The sequence below is a fragment of the Mus pahari genome, chromosome 14 (genome assembly GCF_900095145.1).
Source record: "Mus pahari chromosome 14, PAHARI_EIJ_v1.1, whole genome shotgun sequence".
NCBI lineage: Eukaryota > Metazoa > Chordata > Mammalia > Rodentia > Muridae > Mus > Mus pahari.
The window spans coordinates 63,981,948-64,002,140 of NC_034603.1; the positions used below are offsets into that span (position 1 = coordinate 63,981,948).

Here is a 20,193-nt window from a genome sequence, read left to right on the forward strand (position 1 = left end):
GGAGTTGCTCTTTAGTTCATTAGCCCACATCTCTTCTAAATGACCCCAGACTGTTTACCGTTTGCCTATTCAGGTTTGGTTGTTTTTTGTTTTTTGTTTTTTTTTTTTTATTATTTACTTATTTTTTGTTTTTTTGAGAGAGAGTCTCTGTACCTTAAACTTTATGCAGCAAAGGATGGCCTTGAAGCTCTGAACCCCTTTCCTTCACCTCCCAAGAGCTGAGACTGTAGGCATATGCTACCACACCACATTTATGTGGTGCTGAGGACTGAAACCAGCAGGACTTCATGTACCCTAGCTGGGCCAACGCCCCATAGCCACAGCCTAGCCCCGCCCCACAGTTGAGCCACACCCTAGCCCCTATTTAGTTTTCTTTTCATGTAAAACATTTCTTTGGAGGAAAAGTTTTTTTTTTAAAAAAAAAAAAGAAAGAACTGTACTGGAGATCTTTATAATTAGCTCTGAGCAGCCTGTGAAGCTCAACTGTGCTCAGATTTCCAGTGCCATGGTCACCAGAGCTGAGAATGATCTAAAAAAAAAAAAGCAGAGATAAATGTTTCTGATGACCTGCTGGGAATGCTGATGTATAGTCGACATAAGAGTGAAGACCAACACTTAAAAATATTTAAGATTTGCACATGGGCTGGACATAGTGGTGCACCCCTTTAATGCCAGCACTCAGGAGGCAGAGGCAGGTGCATTTCTATGGGCCCAAAGCCATCCTGGTCTCTGCGTTAACCAGTGCTGCATGGTGAGACTCTGTTTTGCATCAAAGACCTGCACCTGAATTGTGAACGATAGCATTAGGGTGTTTTAATTCTGCCTAGATAAACCATTTAAATGCCGAGGTGAGGCAAAGAGAACCAAGAGAGGGGGTGTCAGGACAGCAGGGGTGCAGGGCAAGAGGACACATCTCCAGCCTGGCAGATCCTCTATTTCTAGTACATCTCTGAAGCTCTGGAAGAGGGGAGAGCTGGGGCCATTTGACCCAGAGAGGCTCCCTCCCGTAGGCCAGGTGGTTCCTTTGTGTGTGTGTTATCTCTATTTCCCTAGTTTTGAATAAACTAATTCTCCAGAGCCTCAAGAATAATATGGAACAGAAAGACTTTGACATATATTTTAATTAGTTTGGCATGTACTAAAACAAACAAATGCATTTCCCCTTCATTACCAGGACAGTTCTAGCAGAGAGAAAGACGTATGTAAAAGGCCGTGGTGCCTCACCAGGCTTTGAAACCTTGGGGAGGTGGCAAGTGTTACACTGTTACTATGATATAACCCCTTGTAAGTTCCTAGTCCCTCCCTTGCTTGTGATGTACGGTACTGTGTTGTTTTTACACAACAATGATGCATACCCCATGAATTTGACAGTGTGAAGAGTATTTGAGTAAATTAATGAACGATCTCTCTTGCCAAATGAAAGCTACTTCCAGCAGGGACTTTCTGGCTTATAAATGGCAAAGCTCCCCCACTCCCACACACCTAAGGACTCTGAAATAGAAAGGTCAAAGTTGGGAAAGATGTGACTTGTGCCATTTTGGCTTCCTCAAATGGTACTAACAAATGCCTCTCTCAGATAGAGATGGACCTTGATTTACAGTGGTAGAATCGTGTTCCAATAAAGTTATCAACTGAAAAAAAAAAAAAAAAACCAACCCACACATTAAGAATCCATTTAATATACTGAATGTAGCAGATGCAGCCTAACACCAGGCACTGTTGAGTGCAGAGTGAGGGGGGGGTTAACCTCCATGATCAGTTTGGTAGACTGGGGGTCGCAGCTTGCTGGAGATGTGAGGACAAGATGTGGCTGGACACTGATGAGCGGTGTCTCTTCAATTCAGCTCGGGCAGGGGAGAGTCAGGCGAATCCCAGAGGCTTAGCATTCAGCCAGTCCACCTACATCAGTGAGACCCTGAATCCAAGTAAGGCGTAGATGAATGGAGGAAGAAAAGTGATAGGAAATGCACACTCATGGGCTAGCATGCCTATGCACATGCATCTACACATGTGTAAACTACACAAAGCACATACACACTTTTTAAAAAGAAAAAAGAAGTTTAAAAGTTATACTGCATGACCTTAACCCAGAGGGAAAAAAAATAAAAATTTAAAATTATGAATGTGGGGACTGGAACAATGGTTCAGTGCTTAAGAGCACCAGCTGCTCTTCCAAGGGACCTGGGTTCAATTCCCACCATTCTCGTGGTGGATCACAACTGTCTGTTAACTCCAGACCCAAGGCATATAATGCCCTCTTCTGGCCTGTGAGGGTACTGTAAGCACATGGTGCACAGACATATGTGCAGGCAAAATACTCACATACATAAATATTTTTGACATGTGCATAATTTTATATTAATAAAGATGGAGAATTATAAATTGAACTGTCACATATAATGGTTTGTCTGTATACTTGAATAGTCCTGGGTACTTCTTATTTTTGTTTAGTATCTATGGGTTGGGTATAGGTTATATTAAGAATTAAAGGGGGGAGGGTATTTGGGGATAGCATTTGAAATGTAACTGAAGTAAATACCTAATAAAAAATTGGAAAAAAAAAGAATTAAAGTCCAGGCTGGAGCAATGTCCCGGCTGTTGAAAGCATTTACTGACCTGGCTTTGATTCCAACCACACAGTCAGACATCTCACAACCACCTGTATTTCCAGCTCCAGGGGACCTCATGCCTTCTTCTGAACTCTCATGGGCTCCTGCACTCACACGTCCACAGACTTCCCCCACCCCCCAAATACACACAATTAAAATAAAATAAAAATCTTTTTTAAAATACTGAAATTTAAAGGTCAAGCATGCAGCCTTTCATTTTGAAACACTTTGGAAGTTCCAACACTCACCCATGCAGGTTATCTGGCAAACATTGGTTGGTACTTAATATGCATCCGGGCAGAGGCCCACCGGGGCAATGGCAGCATTAAGACATGATCCTGGCCTCCGTGAAGCACACGGGACAGTTGGAAAGACAACATGTAAGTTGGCTACTGAGTCATAGCTTTCCAAATGAGGTGAGCAAATGCATGCTGCTATGAGTGCATATGGGAGCAACCATACCCAGAGGGAGACCCGAGAATCTGAGGATGCCTGATTTCCTTCTTAAAGGAGAGATGGAGATCTGTTGGTGTGCCCAGAATTGCATCATGCTCAGTATTAGGCAAAAAAGTACAAGAAGTGTTCTTATATCACACACAGATGTGCCATGGCTTTTCCAGGGGGAAACTGGGGAAGATGTAAGAAGATTGCAAATGCGAATGCCCTTTAGACTTAATAAGTTGCTCCTTAGTGATGTGTTTTGAGATTTGTTTGTGCATGTGCGTGTGTACACACCTACCCGTAGGTGCACACAGAGACCAGAAATGCTAGGAACATGACTTTGGTCTGCCAGAAGAGAGGGAGATCTTAACTGCTGAGCCATCTCTCCAGACCCAGGAATGTGTTTTGAGCCTATGAGAATAACTAACTATACATGACAATTTTAAGGATGTGTACTTTAAGCATGCTTATGAAAAAAACAAAACAATAAAATGGCTAAAGGACACTGGAAACGAGCACAGGTGGTGTTTGTAGAAGAATGGTTCTTTAAATTTACAGAAGGGAGGGAGGGAGAGCATGTGTGACTTGGGTGTGGAGTCTTCCTGTGTCGTCTGGAACTTATAATCCTCCTGCGTCCACCTCTGGTGCTGAGATTTTAGACATATACCACCACACTCTTTCTGTTCACTCCATTGAGTATAAATATACGCTATAAGAGAACACATACAGTGAGCACCACGGTTTGAAATATGCATCTCTGTTTGCTTTCAAAGAACCTATAATGCGTGCCACTAAAATATTTTGACATACTCCCATTTCACATATGGGTATGATATATTTGTATTAGCTTATGATTCCAAAACTGAAAGCCATTTCTTTTGGGGTTTTGAAGGTGTGTACATCTTTAGAATCAGAAGTTTGGGTTCTAGGGATATCTTCCAAGGAAATCAGCTAATAAGGCTCCTAGAGGATCAAGTAACTGGCAGCGCCTAACTGCTTAATTACGTGTGGATTGGTTTAATAAATTACAGTGCAGCCTTGTGATGGAATACCCTACAGCCATTAAAAGCCAGGTTGTCAGTAGAGGAGCCATTATTGTCATAGGAGAATGTTGGTGATATATGATAGGCAGGTTGCAGAACAGCACAGAGCAGGGCTGTGCCAGGATGCTCATGGGCAGGGTTTTTGGGGTTCTAGGATTATGGAATTTTTTTTAATGCTTTTCTGCATTTTTCTAAGTTTGACTTTTTCAGTGTGTTGATTTTAAAACATCAAGAAGTCATGTTGGCCATAGGTCAGGGTGGGTACAGACCTTTAATCCCTGGATGCAAGGAGGTAGAGACTGGCAGATCTCTTCGCGTTTGAAGCCATCCCGGTCTACCAAGCAAGCTTCAGGCCAGGCAGGAATATATAGGGAGGCCCTGTCTCAACAAACAAACAAACAAACAACACAACCCAGGAGTGTGTGTGTGGCGGAGGGAAATCATTGGTAGCTTTCTATTTTTAATAAGTGTGCTACAAGTCATGGCAGTAAGTCTTGACTGATGTCTGCACAGGAGGGCCCACATGGCATAGGGAGCCATAAGGAGCAGGGATCAGGCTCGGTGCATGCTCAGCAAAGATCCAGGTAATATACCAGCAACGCTAGACAGGCTTCCCTGTCCTGTTGATGACGCAGAGAAGGGAGTGAGACCTCCTCCCAGCATGGTGAGCCCCTCTGGAATCTGCCCCTGGTCAGGGCTGTCCCACAGATTTCTCCTTTGCTGTCATCTCTCTCTTTTGGGTGGGCCCTTATGTCTTGTTTATAGTTCTGAAGATTGTTCCCAGGGCCTCGAGCACACCAGTCAAGTGTTCTATCCCCTGAGCGACACTCCCAGACACTATGATATCTTTCTCAAAGGTAATGATAAGGTCTGATTCAACTTTCTGTTCTCCCTCTTTGAGCCACCAGCATACGGCATGACACTATCCTCCTAGATTCTGTTTGTTCTCATCATCACTATGAAAAGTGCATGTCGTTATCCACAAATAAATTCACTAAGTAGATTTGAAAATAAGGGGCCAGGGAGATGGCTCAGCTGGTGAGGCGCTTGCTCTGCAAGTACAAGGTCACATGCACACAGGATACAAATGTGAATGAATAAAGCTGGCAATGTGGTGCTTTCTATGATAAAGCCTTGAATTTTGTGCCTTATTAGTCCAAAGCCATTAAAATTCTTCAAGGATAACTTTCCAGTCACCTAAGAAGAGAACTATTTTTTTCTCCCTCAGTTTAGTGTCCAGAAACCACTAAGTATAATGTGGATTCTGTAAATAAAATATTTCACATGTGTTTTCAGTACTGAAAATACATTAGCTTTACCAGAGTTTACCAGGCATTTATCCACCAAGTCTATTGATGCTGTTTCCTGAGACATTCTTGCACTTTACCCCAGTTAACGTGGCTTTTTTTTTTTTTCTTATCTCTGGCTTTGTTTTATCATTGCCTGAAAACTTTGCTGTTCCACTGTCCCTCTTCTCCCAGGTCCTTAACAGCCTCTGCCAAGGATCTCCCAGCACCCTAGCATTCCAGCATCCCACCAGCATCCCAGCATCCCACCAGCATCCCATAACCCCAGCATTCCAGCACCCCAACACCCCAGCATCCCAGCATCTTAGCACCCCAGCACCCCAACACCCTAGCATCCCAGCATCCATTCCCCCATGTTTCTTACACACGAAACCCTGATTCTGTGTACAGCTAAAAACAGTTTCCTCCTGAGACAAACTTACACAAAGGTGGCCACAAAGTCCAGGTCTGGGCTTCCAGGTGTCAGGTGACATTGTCAGAGAAATTATACCTTGCGAAATAAGAAAGCTGCAGAGAAGCTCAAAGAGCTTCCTTGGGTAGAGTGTGGCTTGCATGTGACCGGACTAAGAGAGCAACAGGTAGAAGCAGTAAACGGTGCTGTGACAGAGGGTGGGAATGGGTTGTGACACCTGACCTTTATTATATAGATGGTAAGCAACTGGATTCCTTTGGTTTTAGTCATGGATTGACATGGTCAGGTCTATGACGTGGGTTGCAGATAGGCCTAGAAACTATGGTAAGAGCTGTTGCCATGGTGTCAATGATCAGTGGTGAGGCCACTCTCTTAGGAAGGGAGATGGAAGGGGAACCAGAGATTTACCTTTGAAAACGATGAGCCAGAGGATGAGCTACATACTGAAGACCATCATGGATTATTAGTCCTTAAAGATCCTTTAAAATGGGGCCTCTCCATCTTCAACAAGTTACATATTTATATTCAGGGCATAAACTATCGACCCGAATGGTGTCTTGAGGGACCATCCTCTGCCTTTCAGGAAACAGATAACTGACCAGTATGGGACTGTTTGTATGCCCTGTCTGGATTATTGATGGCCTAAGTGCCTCGCTTTCTCCCCTCCATATCCTGCTGTGGATGCTGGATGACCTCTTAGTATCTCTCCCTTAAAAAGGAAAACCAAACAGACCAAGGACTTATGAAGCTTCATACACTAAGGTCTCACCATGCGGTCGTTGGCCTGGGTACAGGTCGCTATGCCTGAGACCCAGCTACCCACTAGAAAGGGAAAGCCATTAGCCGCTTCTACCATCACTGTCTCCCCTCCCTCCCTGGCTGGAATGATAACAGCTAATGAGAGTTTTGATGTCTCTGTGAATTTTACTCATTATTTCCCCGTTAACCACTGTTATTACTGATAGCAAGAAATGGTTTTTTGTTTTTCCAACAAAGGCTTCTGTTATTTTCAATCCATGTATCTCCTTTACCTTTGTAAGATTTTTTTTAAAGAGTACCTTAGTGTATTTTCTATACTGCAGTAACTATAACTGTTTCAAAGAGTTACACACTTCAGGCCAGATAACCAGTCTCAGTTTGCTGAACAATTAGGTGTTCACTAGGTTATGGGTTTCCATGGCAACCTCGTTTCGTGTTGACTTCTGAGAGGGCTCCCTTGTTTACAAATACCAGTTTAATTTAAAGATAATATTATTGATTTATTGTAGCTTCCAGGATCGACTCAGAGGCTTCCTAAAGTACACAAAGAACCAATAAGTTCATTTATTTACACTTTGGGGTTTTCTGGGTGACATGCTCTTGAATTATTTCCTGGTTATTTGTGGTTCGCGAGAGGCTGTTTCTTGCTGTAATAGACACCACTGACAGGAAGTGGGTGCTCTTTCCCTTTTGGCTTTATTATTGCTCCTGGGCTGTCAAGTGTCCCGTCAAAAGAATACCCTGGCTGTTTTGTGCCTCTGTTGTTGTTTTCTATCTGTTGATTACTAGAAGAACCACCATCATTTGGATCTTAAGTGTCACCCCCCTCCCAAGGTTTGCCTAATAAAGGCTCGTGCCCAGCATAGTACTGTTGAGAGCTGTGGTGTTCCTAACCATGAGGCAGCCTTTGGGTGCATTCAAAGTGAACCCTAAAAGGGCACTATGGGACCCTAGCCGTAAGGCAAGACTTTCTGTTCTACCTCACACTCCTGCTATGGCAGGCTCACAGCAATGGAGTCAACTGACCTTGGACTGAACCCCTTAACACTGTGAGCCTGGGATTCCCTCCACCGTGGAGAGCAAGTGTACCACTGTATGAATGAACATTCATGACGTGAGTACAGCCCTGTGAAGAATGCCAATGCTTCAGACTCATGGGACTGGCACGGTCTTCCCGGGGTCCAGACCTGGATGCTAACTGAACACTGACCTAAAAATAGAATGTGTAAAGCCTACTGACAACAGCCCCCCATCCCAATCCATTGTCATACCACCCATTTGTAACCCAATTCCTTATTCATGTTATCTATAACAAATATAGAGAGAGGATCCAGGTTGTTGGTTCGTCTCCGTATGAGTAAATTTCCACCCAGCCCAGATTTAAGTTACTCCTGTCTTCTTTTTTTTAAATATTTATCTACTTTATTATTTTATGCACATGAGAACTTTGCCTGCATGCATGTATGGTGCACCATGTGTGTGCTGCCTGGTGCCCACAGAGGCAAGAAGAGGGCTTTGGGGGACCTGGGACTGGAGTTACAGATGGGTGTGAGCCAGAGTGTGGGTGCTGGGAATTGAACCCTGGTCCTCTGCCAGAGCCAGCAAGTGTTCTTTACAGTGAGGCAACTCTCTAGCCCATGCCTGTCACTCCCAGATAGGTTTCCAGGACCCAGTCACATAGGATGCTGCACCTCTCCCCGCTCTAACTTGTTTGTGAAGTTGGCCTAGGATTTACTATGGAGTCCAGGCTGGCTTTTAACCTAAAGCGATCCTTCTGCCTCAGCTTCCCACATCCTGGATTACAGGCATGAGCTGCTGTGCCTTACTGACCTTTTCTCTTTATAAGCGGATTGTCTCCAGCATTTGTTATAGTATAGGAAAACTAACTCAGCACAGAAACTGTGGAGTTCTTTGTTCATCTGCCAGGCGATTTCCATATAAAGGGTATTTCAGCTTTCTTACCACGCCATCAGATTCTTACTTAAAGTGCACAAGCATCTCAAAAAATCAGTATTTGTAATTTTAAAATTGTTATCCCAACCAAGCCAGGAAGAGCATTTGTGTTCCAGCACCCAGGTGCTCCCTCGCGCACCCTGCCCCTCATGCACGCTGCCGCTCACGCACCCTGTCCCTCACGCACACTGTCCTCACGCACCCTGCCCCTCACGCATGCTGTCCTCACGCACGCTGCCCCTCACGCACCCTGCCTCTCACGCACGCTGTCCTCACGCACGCTGCCCCTCACGCACCCTGTCCCTCACGCACGCTGTCCTCACGCACCCTGCCCCTCACGCACGCTGCCCCTCACGCACCCTGCCCCTCACGTACGCTGCCCCTCACGCATGCTGCCCCTCACGCACGCTGTCCTCACACACGCTGTCCTCACGCACCCTGCCCCTCACGCACCCTGCCCCTCACGTACGCTATCCACAACAGGCTGGGAAAGATGGCTGGCTCCTCCAAACCCCTCATTATGTGCCTAGTTGGGGAAAGGCTGCCCTGTTCTTTCAGACTAGACTAGCTGTGATTCCCAAGTGCTCCGGGATAGTGGGAAGGGCTTATCAGATAAAGATACTCTGGACATCTTCCAGAATGTGCGTGAGGGCAGGTGAGAGGACCTTGAAATTTGTGGCTGAGTTGCTTCTGCCCTGGACATAAGAACCAAAAATATGCTGAGGCACAGCTCTGACAAGCTTGTCTTTGTCACTTTGGTCTGTTTCTTTTATTTTGATCTCTCTGAGAGCCATCAAGAACAGACCCCCCCCCCCACTGTGAATACTTACTGCCTCATTCAAACTTTAAAGGTTTAAAGGTTTTTTGAGGCCAGTGAGATGGCTAGGAGGCTCAAGGTGCTTGCCACCAAACCTGTCAGCCTAAGTTCAGGCTCCGGGGCCCACACAGTGTAGGGAGAGAACTAACTCTCACAAGTTGTCCTCCGAGCTCTGGGTGTTTGTGCACTGTGGCCCCCCCCGAAATAAATAAATAAATAAATAAATAAATAGAATGTAAAACTATGAAAAGTAAATATGTTTGAAAATAAAACATTCATTTTTTCCACCTTAAAATATCATTGACATTAAATTCAGAGCACTCAAGACTTTATATAAAGACTAATAGTATTAAACCTTACTTTCAGGGCTGAGGATGTAGCTCAGCGGTAGAACTCTTGGCTTGCTGTCCTAGTACTGCCAATAAGAAATTAAGTAAGAAAATTCAAACCTTAATATTTAAAGAAGTAAGGATCTTTTGTTAGAGCACCAGCACGAATCCAGCCATTTGCACTATACCTTCAGGATTCTAAACTCATGAGCATCTGATACCAGCAGTGGTGACAGCAAACTGTGTAAGTAGTTTAGTGTAAAAGCCAACTGAACGAAGATAGCAGCCTGATGTCATTTTAAGTGGGACCTCTTCAGTGGGCCACCCAGCATGAAATCAAAGTGAGCCAGCCTCCCGCTTTGGGTAAAAGATAATTGCCATTTGAGGTTAAACAGAAATGATGCGCTTGATACAGTATTGCACCATTAGGTGTGTTATTGGATTTGGGTTGGAGAGAGTGTAGATCTTTTCTCTGAAACATCTGTTCACTGTCAGAGCAGCTTGGCAGAAGGGATGGACCAGTGGTCTGTTTCAACATGGCTGCTCCCATATAAGGAATACAGAACCATGAGGGTCCTTCCGCTTTGGAATTACGGTGTTGTGTGTAAAGTCTAGAGTCATTGTCTTTGATGCTTATTTTATGTTTCCTGTTGCCATGGCATCTTTTATAGCATTATGCTTTCTAAGCTTGCTCGCTCTCTCTCTGTCTCTGTCTGTGTCTCAGTGTCTCTCTGTCTCTGTATCTGTTTCTCTCTCTCTCTGGGTCTCTCTCTCTCTCTCTCTCTCTCTCTCTCTCTCTCTCTCTCTCTCTCTCTCTCTCTCTAGCTGGAGCTCAAACTCAGGCTTTGGATACACTAGCTAAGTGTTCTGCCCCTGAACTTTTCTATTTTATAGATGTATCTATTTGGAGTTATTTCTCCCAGACCTGTTGATTGCTGGACACCGCCCCCAGCTGAATCTACTTTATTTTACCCTCAAATCACTTCAGTTTCCACCTGTATGCCACTCCTGTTGCTTTCCTGGTTTTTGGTGGTTTTTCTAAGATACTTTCTAAGTCAATGTCTCGGAAGAGTTTAATATTTATTCTGTTGTTAACTGTTAATATCCAACAAAACACATAAGAATCCTGAAAAAAACAACTAGATTCTTTTTTAAATTTTGGAGATTTCTACCGACCTGGGTGTTTTGCCTGCCTGTCTGTATAGCACTGTGTGTAGTGCTCATGGAAGCCAGAAGAGGGCGTCAGATCCATGGGATATGAGTTAAAGACAGTTGTGAGTCTCCGTGTGGGTGCTGACAATCATCCCTGCCCTGGAGCTAGATTCTTCCTCAGTTGTTCAGAGATCTGAAGCTCTTGAATTCATTTCCTTCTGTTGATGGGCACAGATTTTCAGATGCAGAAATACTAAAGGCGTTATCCATTATCATTTTTTCAAGTTTTAGTTTTTGATGTGTGAAAATTATTCATATCTATACACACACACATATGTATATATTTGAGTTTCTTTAAAAAAGATTTTTAAATGGACAGTTTTCTATGATCAGCATAGTAATCTGAGTGTAGAAATATGCTGAATCAAACTTTGCACACTTTTATTTCCTCATCTCTAAAACTGTTCATATTGCATAGTGATCTTTTAATCTAGCTCAATATTATAAATATGCATGTATATACATATATGTATATTTATGTATATATTTATTTATATTTATCTATATAAACATAAATTTAATATATTACATTAATATAGTTATGTTGTAATATAATTATCATGTGTTACATTAATAATAAAATATAATTAATATGAAATCTATAAATAATAAAAATATACATGTAAATTATTATGTAGATTCTATGTTTGTGATAGTTCCACTTCTTTGGGGAAACTGGCCACTGAAGAAGAGATGAGGGTCAATCTAATATGTTTAGTCTCTTTTGTGTTCATGCCTTTATCATACCAACATTGAGATAGTTTCTCTCTCTATGATCACATGAGGAATTGGCCATTTTTCATAACTTTGTTTCCAGGGGGAGTCTTTTTTCTCCATTCTGCCTTGTCAACAGATGGATGCCCGTGAGCACCCATCTGAGTGTAGAATCGGGGGGTCATCAGTCAGTGTGGCTCTGAGGGGCTGGCATCCTGCATGAATAGGCCAGCCTCCGTTTGTCATGGCCAGGATGTTCTGTCAGCTGTGCCTGTAGTTCAGGCCTGGGGCACCTGCTGCATGCTGGATACAGAGGAGGAGAAGAGAAAAGATCAGAGTAGAATTTTTCCCATAAAGGCTAGTAAGGGAGATGTGCAAATGAGCATGACCCAAAAGAAGCAGTGGCAGACTGTGAGGAGGATGTTTGAAATGTTCAAAAGCTGCACTCTAGCTGTCTTGGGGGAGGGGGGTAGCGCCTCTCAGAGTGGAGCTCCTGTCATGGATGTTCTTTCGAGGCTCATCTTCCAGTGAGCAGGTGGAACGTGGTCATGTTAAATAGTCTCCATTCCCCCTTTATCATCAGAGGTCCTAGCAAGGAGCCAGACCTGAGATTTAGCTGTTGGAAACACAGGTGAAAACTGAGCAAACTCTCGATTCAGAGAGCTCACCTTTGATTGGGCGAGGCATAGAGTTTAGTGGCTGAGGATAAAGTGAGACAAGGTGTTGGGAAGTATGGTTGAAGAAACAAAGGGGACTAAACCATCTAATGCCTTTTTAAGCCATTGTAGAGTTTTTTGGTTTTATTATGAATATTGTAGAAAGCAACTATTGTAGGTGACTGGAATGCTGCAATTTATATTTCTAAGGGATTCTCTATTATTATTATTATTATTATTATTATTATTACTATTATTTTATGGAACTCACCTTTATGGAAGGTTAGGAGTTACAGAAGAGATTCAGATATCTAAGTGAGGCATGCTGGGTGATCCAGGACACATGACAATATGTATGTAAAAACCTATGTATGTGGAAGAAAATATATGTTGCTATAATAATAATGGATGGTTAGTAGTGTACATGTGGCAAATATATAGTCGTATACATGGCTTGTCCGTTTATAAACCATATATATGATCTGTCAATTTCTACATACATGTATAAGAGACTCATAAAGAATCTGTAATTAAAATGATCCTTTTTTAAGAGTTTGGGGGGTCACTGTTCTCTGGAGGGGGTGATAGTAGCTGTCGGTTGGCTTTCAGCATCTTTTCTTTGGAAATAATAATAATTATTTTTTGTGCTTTTATTTCTTTTCTTATCACTAGGTAGCAGTGGCTCTTCTTGACATAAAAATGAGTGTGCCCAGGCGAGCACAAATGCACATTTGCATATAATTTCAGGGAGTCCACAGATACCATATTAAGGATCTCTACTGTAGAAGATCATTTCACAGCTCCACCCCCCAGGGAAATACGGGGTTTTGGGGGGTTTGTTTTTTGTTTTTGTTCTTTTTCACTGAATACACTTTAGGGTTTCTATTTGTTTGTGTCCATTCTAAAATCATTATGTGAATACATATTTCTAATTGACACCCAAGTCTTGAAATTTAGGATTGCAAGTGAGAAAAGTTTCTTTCAGTTAAATTTGCTCTCCCTCGATTTGTCACTAAACTATCTTGAGGCTCAAAATCAACGATGCCTAAGGCAGCATCTCTCTCAGAGATTGGACACTCTACCCCATTTCTCCAAGTCCCAGAGCAGTGCCTATCCACCAGTATTAATATATGGTGGAGAAAAGTCCTTGTGGTAACCAAACAAGAATGAGAAACATTGTTTCACAGGCAATGATGCACTTCTCACAGGGACCCATCCCCACCCCTACCCTGCCATCTAGCTCTGGGTCTCTACCCTCATCCACACCCTCAATTGCACTTCAGGTCCTTAGGAGCAGAGACCATGCATTCTCACACCTTCTTCAGAATTCTCTAAACTTGTTTTGTACTTTCCCAAGTGAAAGAGCAGAACCACTTTGAGTGCCTCCTTTCGAGAACTCTACCTAATGGTCCTGTATCCTGGGGCCCTCTCTGCTCTCCCTGCTCATTTTGGGATGCCTGGGCCTAGGGCATCACAGGATAAGTGGCCACAGATGATGTCGCAGTCCTCCACTTCCTAAAGGCTTACCTCATTGCACATGGATAAAGTCTCTCCTTACCAAGTTCAGCTGCACACATCTTTCCCCCCTTTATATTTGCTTGGGACTATGGATTTTAAGTTTATTCAAAATTATCCAGCAAGAATAGAATCCAGCATAGTCCTCCACTGTGGTGATCAGGTAAAAAAAATTACTTTTTAAAAACAATGCCTAATTTTTGAATAAGGAAAACAGTTCCAACAAGAACAGGTAATTTGATGTCACACGTGTGTCCTAAGCCTTCTGTCACCCTTAGCTTATAAGAGAGTTAACAGCTGGAGGGGCAGTAGTGACCTTAGGCAGAAATGACAAAGAAAATCACTTCATTTCATCTGGGAGAGAACATGGAGTGTGTATGTTTAGAGAGAACCTCGAAGTCTGAAGGAGTCTCTCCTTAACTCACACTTTTTTGTGATTCATCTTATTTTTTTCAGTAGCTTAAGCCAAGATACTGGAAACCTGCTATGATTTCTGTTTATCCCTTTAAAATATTAACTCCAAGTAGAAACCCAAATCTCTTTTAAAGGTCAATTAAAGTAGTTATCGGCTCTGGGTTTGTGTTGCAATCACATGTTTCATTTTGAAGAGTGTGTTCTCTGATTGAAGCTATCTTAGTAGAATTTTGGCTTGGGCTGTTATAATAAACTCTGAACCCCCCCCCCCCAACGCCCTCCCTGCTCTGCACAAACTCCCATCTGAAGAAAGAGAATCCCCTTTAGTCTAATTTGATTATTCTGACTGTGGGCGCTGTGATAAAGTGCTGTGCTCACTTGATCAGGGAGAGTTTGTAAAGTATTAGGGAAAAATTCTGAACTGTAGTAGATGGATCCTAAGATTCATCACAGAGCCCTGTGGGAACCTTCTGGCCTCCACTCTTTAATCTCCTCAGATTTGTTTCCATGAAAGACAAGGGTGAACTACAACTTTCTAATGCAGAGTCAGTCTTGAGGGTTTTGTTGCTGCTGCTGCTGCTGTTGTTGTTGTCGTCGTCATCGTCGTTTTAAAATGACACGTTGAACGTGTAGTGCATAATGCATTAGAAGGTCTGTTGCCAGGCAACCTAGGGGGCAGTGTTGAAGTTGAAGGAATAGTGAAGAAAGACAAAACATGTTTTATGATAATTAGAATAAAAATTGAATATCAGAACTTCACGGGTCAGCTTCTGCTCACACAGTTAGCTCTCACCTTGCAAAGAAAGGGATGTATCAGATAATTAGGTCAAATCAATGATTATATATCTTTAACTCAAGTGGAAGGGACTGTAATTGTGATGAAATTTGTCTGAAGGGGAACGCATGGGGAATCTTGTCAAAGGTCATGAGTTCAAAGGGGAAACTAAGTTCAAGGTTCGGCTCCTGTTCACACACCCTCACCAACAGTGCACAACAAGAGACTAAACGACCGATAGTTCTATAAACAAGTTAACTCCTCTTTTGGAAACGGAGTCTGCCTCAGTCACACCCCTTTAGTGACAGAGAATTAAAGCAGCTGTGCCTCCTCACTGGGACATTTTCTCCTGATGTGGCCCTGTTCCTGTGTGTCAGTCTCTAATGCTTTGTTACTAAATACACAAGACATCCTGCAATATGGGATGCAAATACACAGCCCATCTCCAGGACATGGCCACACATCCCTCCTGCAAAGCCCTGACCTGTTTACAAGGAATGATCAAATGCAAGCTAAAGGCATTGGGAAACAGCTAGGAAAGTTGCCTGAGTGTTCTCTCTCTCTCTCTCTCTCTCTCTCTCTCTCTCTCTCTCTCTCTCTCTCTCTCTTTCAATTTCCCCTTAAACTTGACAAAGTGGAACCAAAATTCAACCTTGTCTTGGACATTCTTCTGAAACAAAGGCTCTATTCTCCCTTTTAATGCTTGTAGAACTTCCATTAAGGTTGACTGTAAACTCTTGCATGGGATAAAAAAAGAAAAAAAGAAAAAGACAGACAGACAGACAGACAGAAAGAAAGAAAGAAAGAAAGAAAGAAAGAAAGAAAGAAAGAAAGAAAGGGAAAAAAGAAAGAAAGAAGAAAAATCTGCCTTCCTTCTTTTCTTTTCTTAACCCTGGTATAATTTTTAAAGGGACAACAATAAGAACAATGTAGGTGACATGGCCTTTAAACAGTCTGGAGTTCTCCTAAGTGTCATCTCAATACATTATATTCTATAAAACAGTTGTAGGAAGTATCGTATGAAAGACAAGGTGCATAACTGCTTTAAGTGAACCAGGAAAGTTCTTCCCCAACCATTTCCACTCCACCACATATTAAATCGCCCCTTGTGCAATGGCGTTATTATTGGTTGAAGACCAAGGAGCGTAACCAGTTACAGAAGATGTTTTTCCACTCCACACTGGGGCTTGTAGGTGTGAACAGGCAACAACACCCACCCACACGGACCTGACCAAGCTGGGATAATAATCCAAATACCGCTTTAATGGTAAGCGTGATTCATGAAGTACAATGCAGAGACCTTTCAGATATAAACACGAGCAATCAAACCCCACTTGCTTGTGTCTTCCTTTGAAAGATTTTCAAAGAAATAAACTCCTGCTAGAAAGCAGGCATGTGATGAAAACCCACCCATAGTTCTGCTCATGAATTTCCTTGTATTTATCACGTCTGCTGCTTGGATGAGCTTATTATCCTGGGGTTTCTCCGAGAATAGCTCTGTCTTTTTGTCAGACTCTATGTGTTTTCTGTCTGTAAACTCTAAGGTACTTGCTGAATTTTAAAGAGAGAGGAGAAAGAAGACAAGGAAGAGGAGGGAAAAAACATCCTCTCTGATTCAGATTGTAATTGGTAAACTTCTCTGGAATAAACATGAGGCCGGTGAGTGGAGTGGAGGAGAACTCAGAGACAGGTGTCTCTAGTAACTAAATGGGTTGGGAGGGAGGCTCAAGGGCTGAGGCAGTTCACACTTTGGTTAAACTCTTACAGCTAAAAATTCCACCCTGGTAAAATTCAGAAGTTCAAGGAACAACATCACCATGATATTAACGACCTCTGAGGGCATCTAGAGTTCAGAGTTCACCCTCTATTTACAACATACTCTGAGGCTGCTCCACCTCCTACGCCTCGCTTTAAAGGGGGGTGATTATTTAGGGCATCATGACAGTCGGCCTGGCTAATTTTTATACAAAAAACAGAGAGAGTGGGAAATATAACAGTCAAGTACTAAGAATGGATAAAACGGGGGGAGCCCAATCTTAGAAGAAGATATCCCCTGAACAGTTCAAAGTTCACTCTTTGTTCACGTATAATGAAAAGTCTTCAGTTATCAGGTATTTAAACCGAAATCAGCAGTTCCATATCTGTAACCTGAGCCGAGTGTTCCTCCACCTAATGGCCACGCTGCTGTCGTTCGCAGCGAGTTGGGTGACAATCGATTTGTACTCCGAGACGGGAACAGATGGGCTTTCATTGTGAGACTCCGCCTGTATGCAAATGTGAACGGAGTTTCACCCGATCCAGGGGTCTGACCTGACCGTGCACATGCATTTACTCAACATGGCTCAGCCTGGGGGGGGGCGGCGAAGGGGGAATAAAAAATGGCAAATGGATAGTACCAGCGGCAGGTCAAGTTTACCATCCGTCTTTCAGCGGGACTGAGATGGCAACACAGTTATTTAGTTTCAGTGTTGATGTGCGTTGCAATAAACTCCATCATTTCACCTGTTTATGAACCCAGCCTTGTATGAGATCTCTGTGAATTCAAACAAAGCTGGCAATCAACCCTCTTGTTTCCAGCAGAATGGGGGATTAAGGACTTTAAAGATAAATAAATAAATAAAGCATCCTTGTATTTTCCCCGTCTTCACATGCATAAATCAATATTCCTTTCCTTCTGGCTCTTTTTATTTCTTACATTGACTTTATTAATTTCTTATTTGGAGGAAACAAAATACATCCCCCCAAAATGCTCTTCATTTCAAATGAAGAAATATGATCATTAATGTCAGAATAAACAACCAGCATTTTAGATGTCAATTAACTGTTTTGCATGTACACAGCAATGTACAGTCCCTAATAAATCTTACAATTAAATGTGCAGCCCTTCATTAGAGTGGAAATATGAACAGCTGTAATCATACACATTCTATTGACAGAGAAAAATTTAGTTCCATTTGTAATTTTTCACATTGGGAAAGAATGAGAGATGGAGTGGGACCTTGATTGCCTTTATAACTGTGGGCTTTTTAAACTTCCCATGTACAGGATAACAAACCACTGTCTTTGACTTGGGGGTCTAACAGCAGTGATTTGCCTCTATTTTCTTCTCTCATGAAAGTAAATTTCTCTTGGGAAACATATAAGCCTTTGGCTAGAAAACCCATAGGACAAATACCCCCAAAGTGAACCAAATAACGAATTGCTGCTTGCCTCGGTACAGCTGTTCATGGCCGGGTTCTGTTAACTGATGTCTGGGATTGGCGTTAAAGTCAGTTGGGGAGGGGGGAGAGTTGCTAAGAATATAAAGAAAGTTGAGGCATTCCGCAAAAACTGCTTCTGGCAACCAAACACACTGCTTCTAGCCACACAGGAGCCTTGCCAAAATAGAGAGGGAGTCTTCTGAAGTTGTGTTTGCACAAGTACAGGCAAAACCAAGATGAGAGCCCTTCAAAAGCAAGGTGCCGAATTGTCTCTCCATAAGGGTTCCTCTACTTACTCCCATCTCATCAGGACAGCATAGAGAAGCAGTTCTTGAGAGTTGGGCTTGAAATAATTCCAAAGAGAAACGAATGGTCAGGACTTGGGTTAGCATTTGTCTGCCGGGCACTCAGAGTAGCTGACAGGGATAATAACGAGTAAGGAGTTGCATAGCAGCGTAGCAAGCATTAAAAACTGTCATACTGCGCTCCGTGACGATTGAACATTGATTCAATTACCTTGCATGGTTTCTGAATATGTATTTCAAAATAGATGGGAGGCTCTAAAATACCATATATGTGAACATACATGTATATATACATACCAACACATTGGTATTTATATCTCTGTTATCTAGATCTTTCCTTATACAAACAAAGATTTATGTGAATGCAGGATTTTGTGTCCACAGAAACCTTAGCTAGTGGTTGAATTATGAGAGACCAGTTTAAGTTAAGGATATCATTTATACCTTTTGAAATTTTACTGGAGAATTGTCAATGCTGTGCCTAACAGGGTATTCAAAGTGTTTATTTACATTAGAAGCAAGGCACTCCCATGCTTAAAGTTTAACAAGAAGCTTAACAAGGCATGTTCTGGCATGAATAAGATTCCAGAGAATTTTTTTAACAGTAAAATGAAAATGTTTGCAACATAAATACTGTAACCGAATTGTTCAAAACATTACATATAGCTACTTTTTGAGATGGTGCATTGTTCTAAACTATTATCAGAAACAAACTTCAGACATGAAAATCAATTTCTTTTGTAAGGAGTGCATTGAAAGAAATGACATGAATTGAGAGAAAATGCTTACATTTTAATTTTTTTTTTTTTGAGGAAGAAAAATCCCAGACACCATCATTCTAGCTTCTTGACAGCTCGCAGGCATCTAGAAAATGCTCCACTTCCTGTCTTTATGAAATCCATGAACACTCTTTTAGTTGAACAACTGTGTCTCAAAGTACTTATAAACAAGGAGGGACTGAGCTCAAGTCAATATCCAACTGCTCATTTGGCTCTTACGTGTCAAGAACTCTTGCAAGTACTTTATTTGTATTAATTCATCCAATCTTGATAAAGAGGAGCTGGCCCCATTTTTATCTCCATCTTACAGATGGGGAAGATGTAGCTTTACTCAAATGATGGTTCCCCTAGAGATCAGAGAATGGTATATATGAGAATCAGGACCTACAATTCTGGAAAGACCTTCTACATAATTAGATGAAGGGCTCATCTCTCTGTGCCCATTTTGGCTGTAGAAAGAGATGATGGTTTCTGTAAAAGCCCTGCGTGCGAGCTAAGCAACCTGTTTGATAGGCCATAAGAAGGGAGCATTGCAGCCAAATGAAGAAAGCAAGTGGTAGTTTCTGCGCTTTTTGAAGTTTGTGTATTTAGAGGTAGCTGCTCTTGGTCCATTGCATAATGTAGGGCTCCTAAGACAGTGCCACAAATCCTTACGCAAACTTGCCCGTGAGGAGAGGAAGGAAAGTACAGGGTGCATTCATTTTAAATCTGACCTTGTTCCAGCTCATCGCTCTATTCCTAGGCAACAAAATTAGGTCCCTCTGGAGCACTTTGTTATTTTCCTTATTTACGCTAATGTTAGCTCAGCTGTACCTTTGGAAAGATGGCTGAAGGGAAATTAAGCAGAGCATAAGGGTCTTTTTCTTCCTCCTCTTTTTAAATAACCATTGTGAACCATAACTTAGTGTGCCAAAGACTGGCTTGTGAGCCATTGAATTCACAATGAAAAGAAC

At 42.3% G+C, this 20,193-nt stretch overlaps 1 protein-coding gene across 1 annotated transcript in view; it reads left to right on the forward strand.

Moving 5' to 3' along the window:
* Skap1 (src kinase associated phosphoprotein 1) overlaps positions 1–20,193 on the forward strand; it is a 297,239-nt gene that overhangs the window by 97,229 nt on the left and 179,817 nt on the right.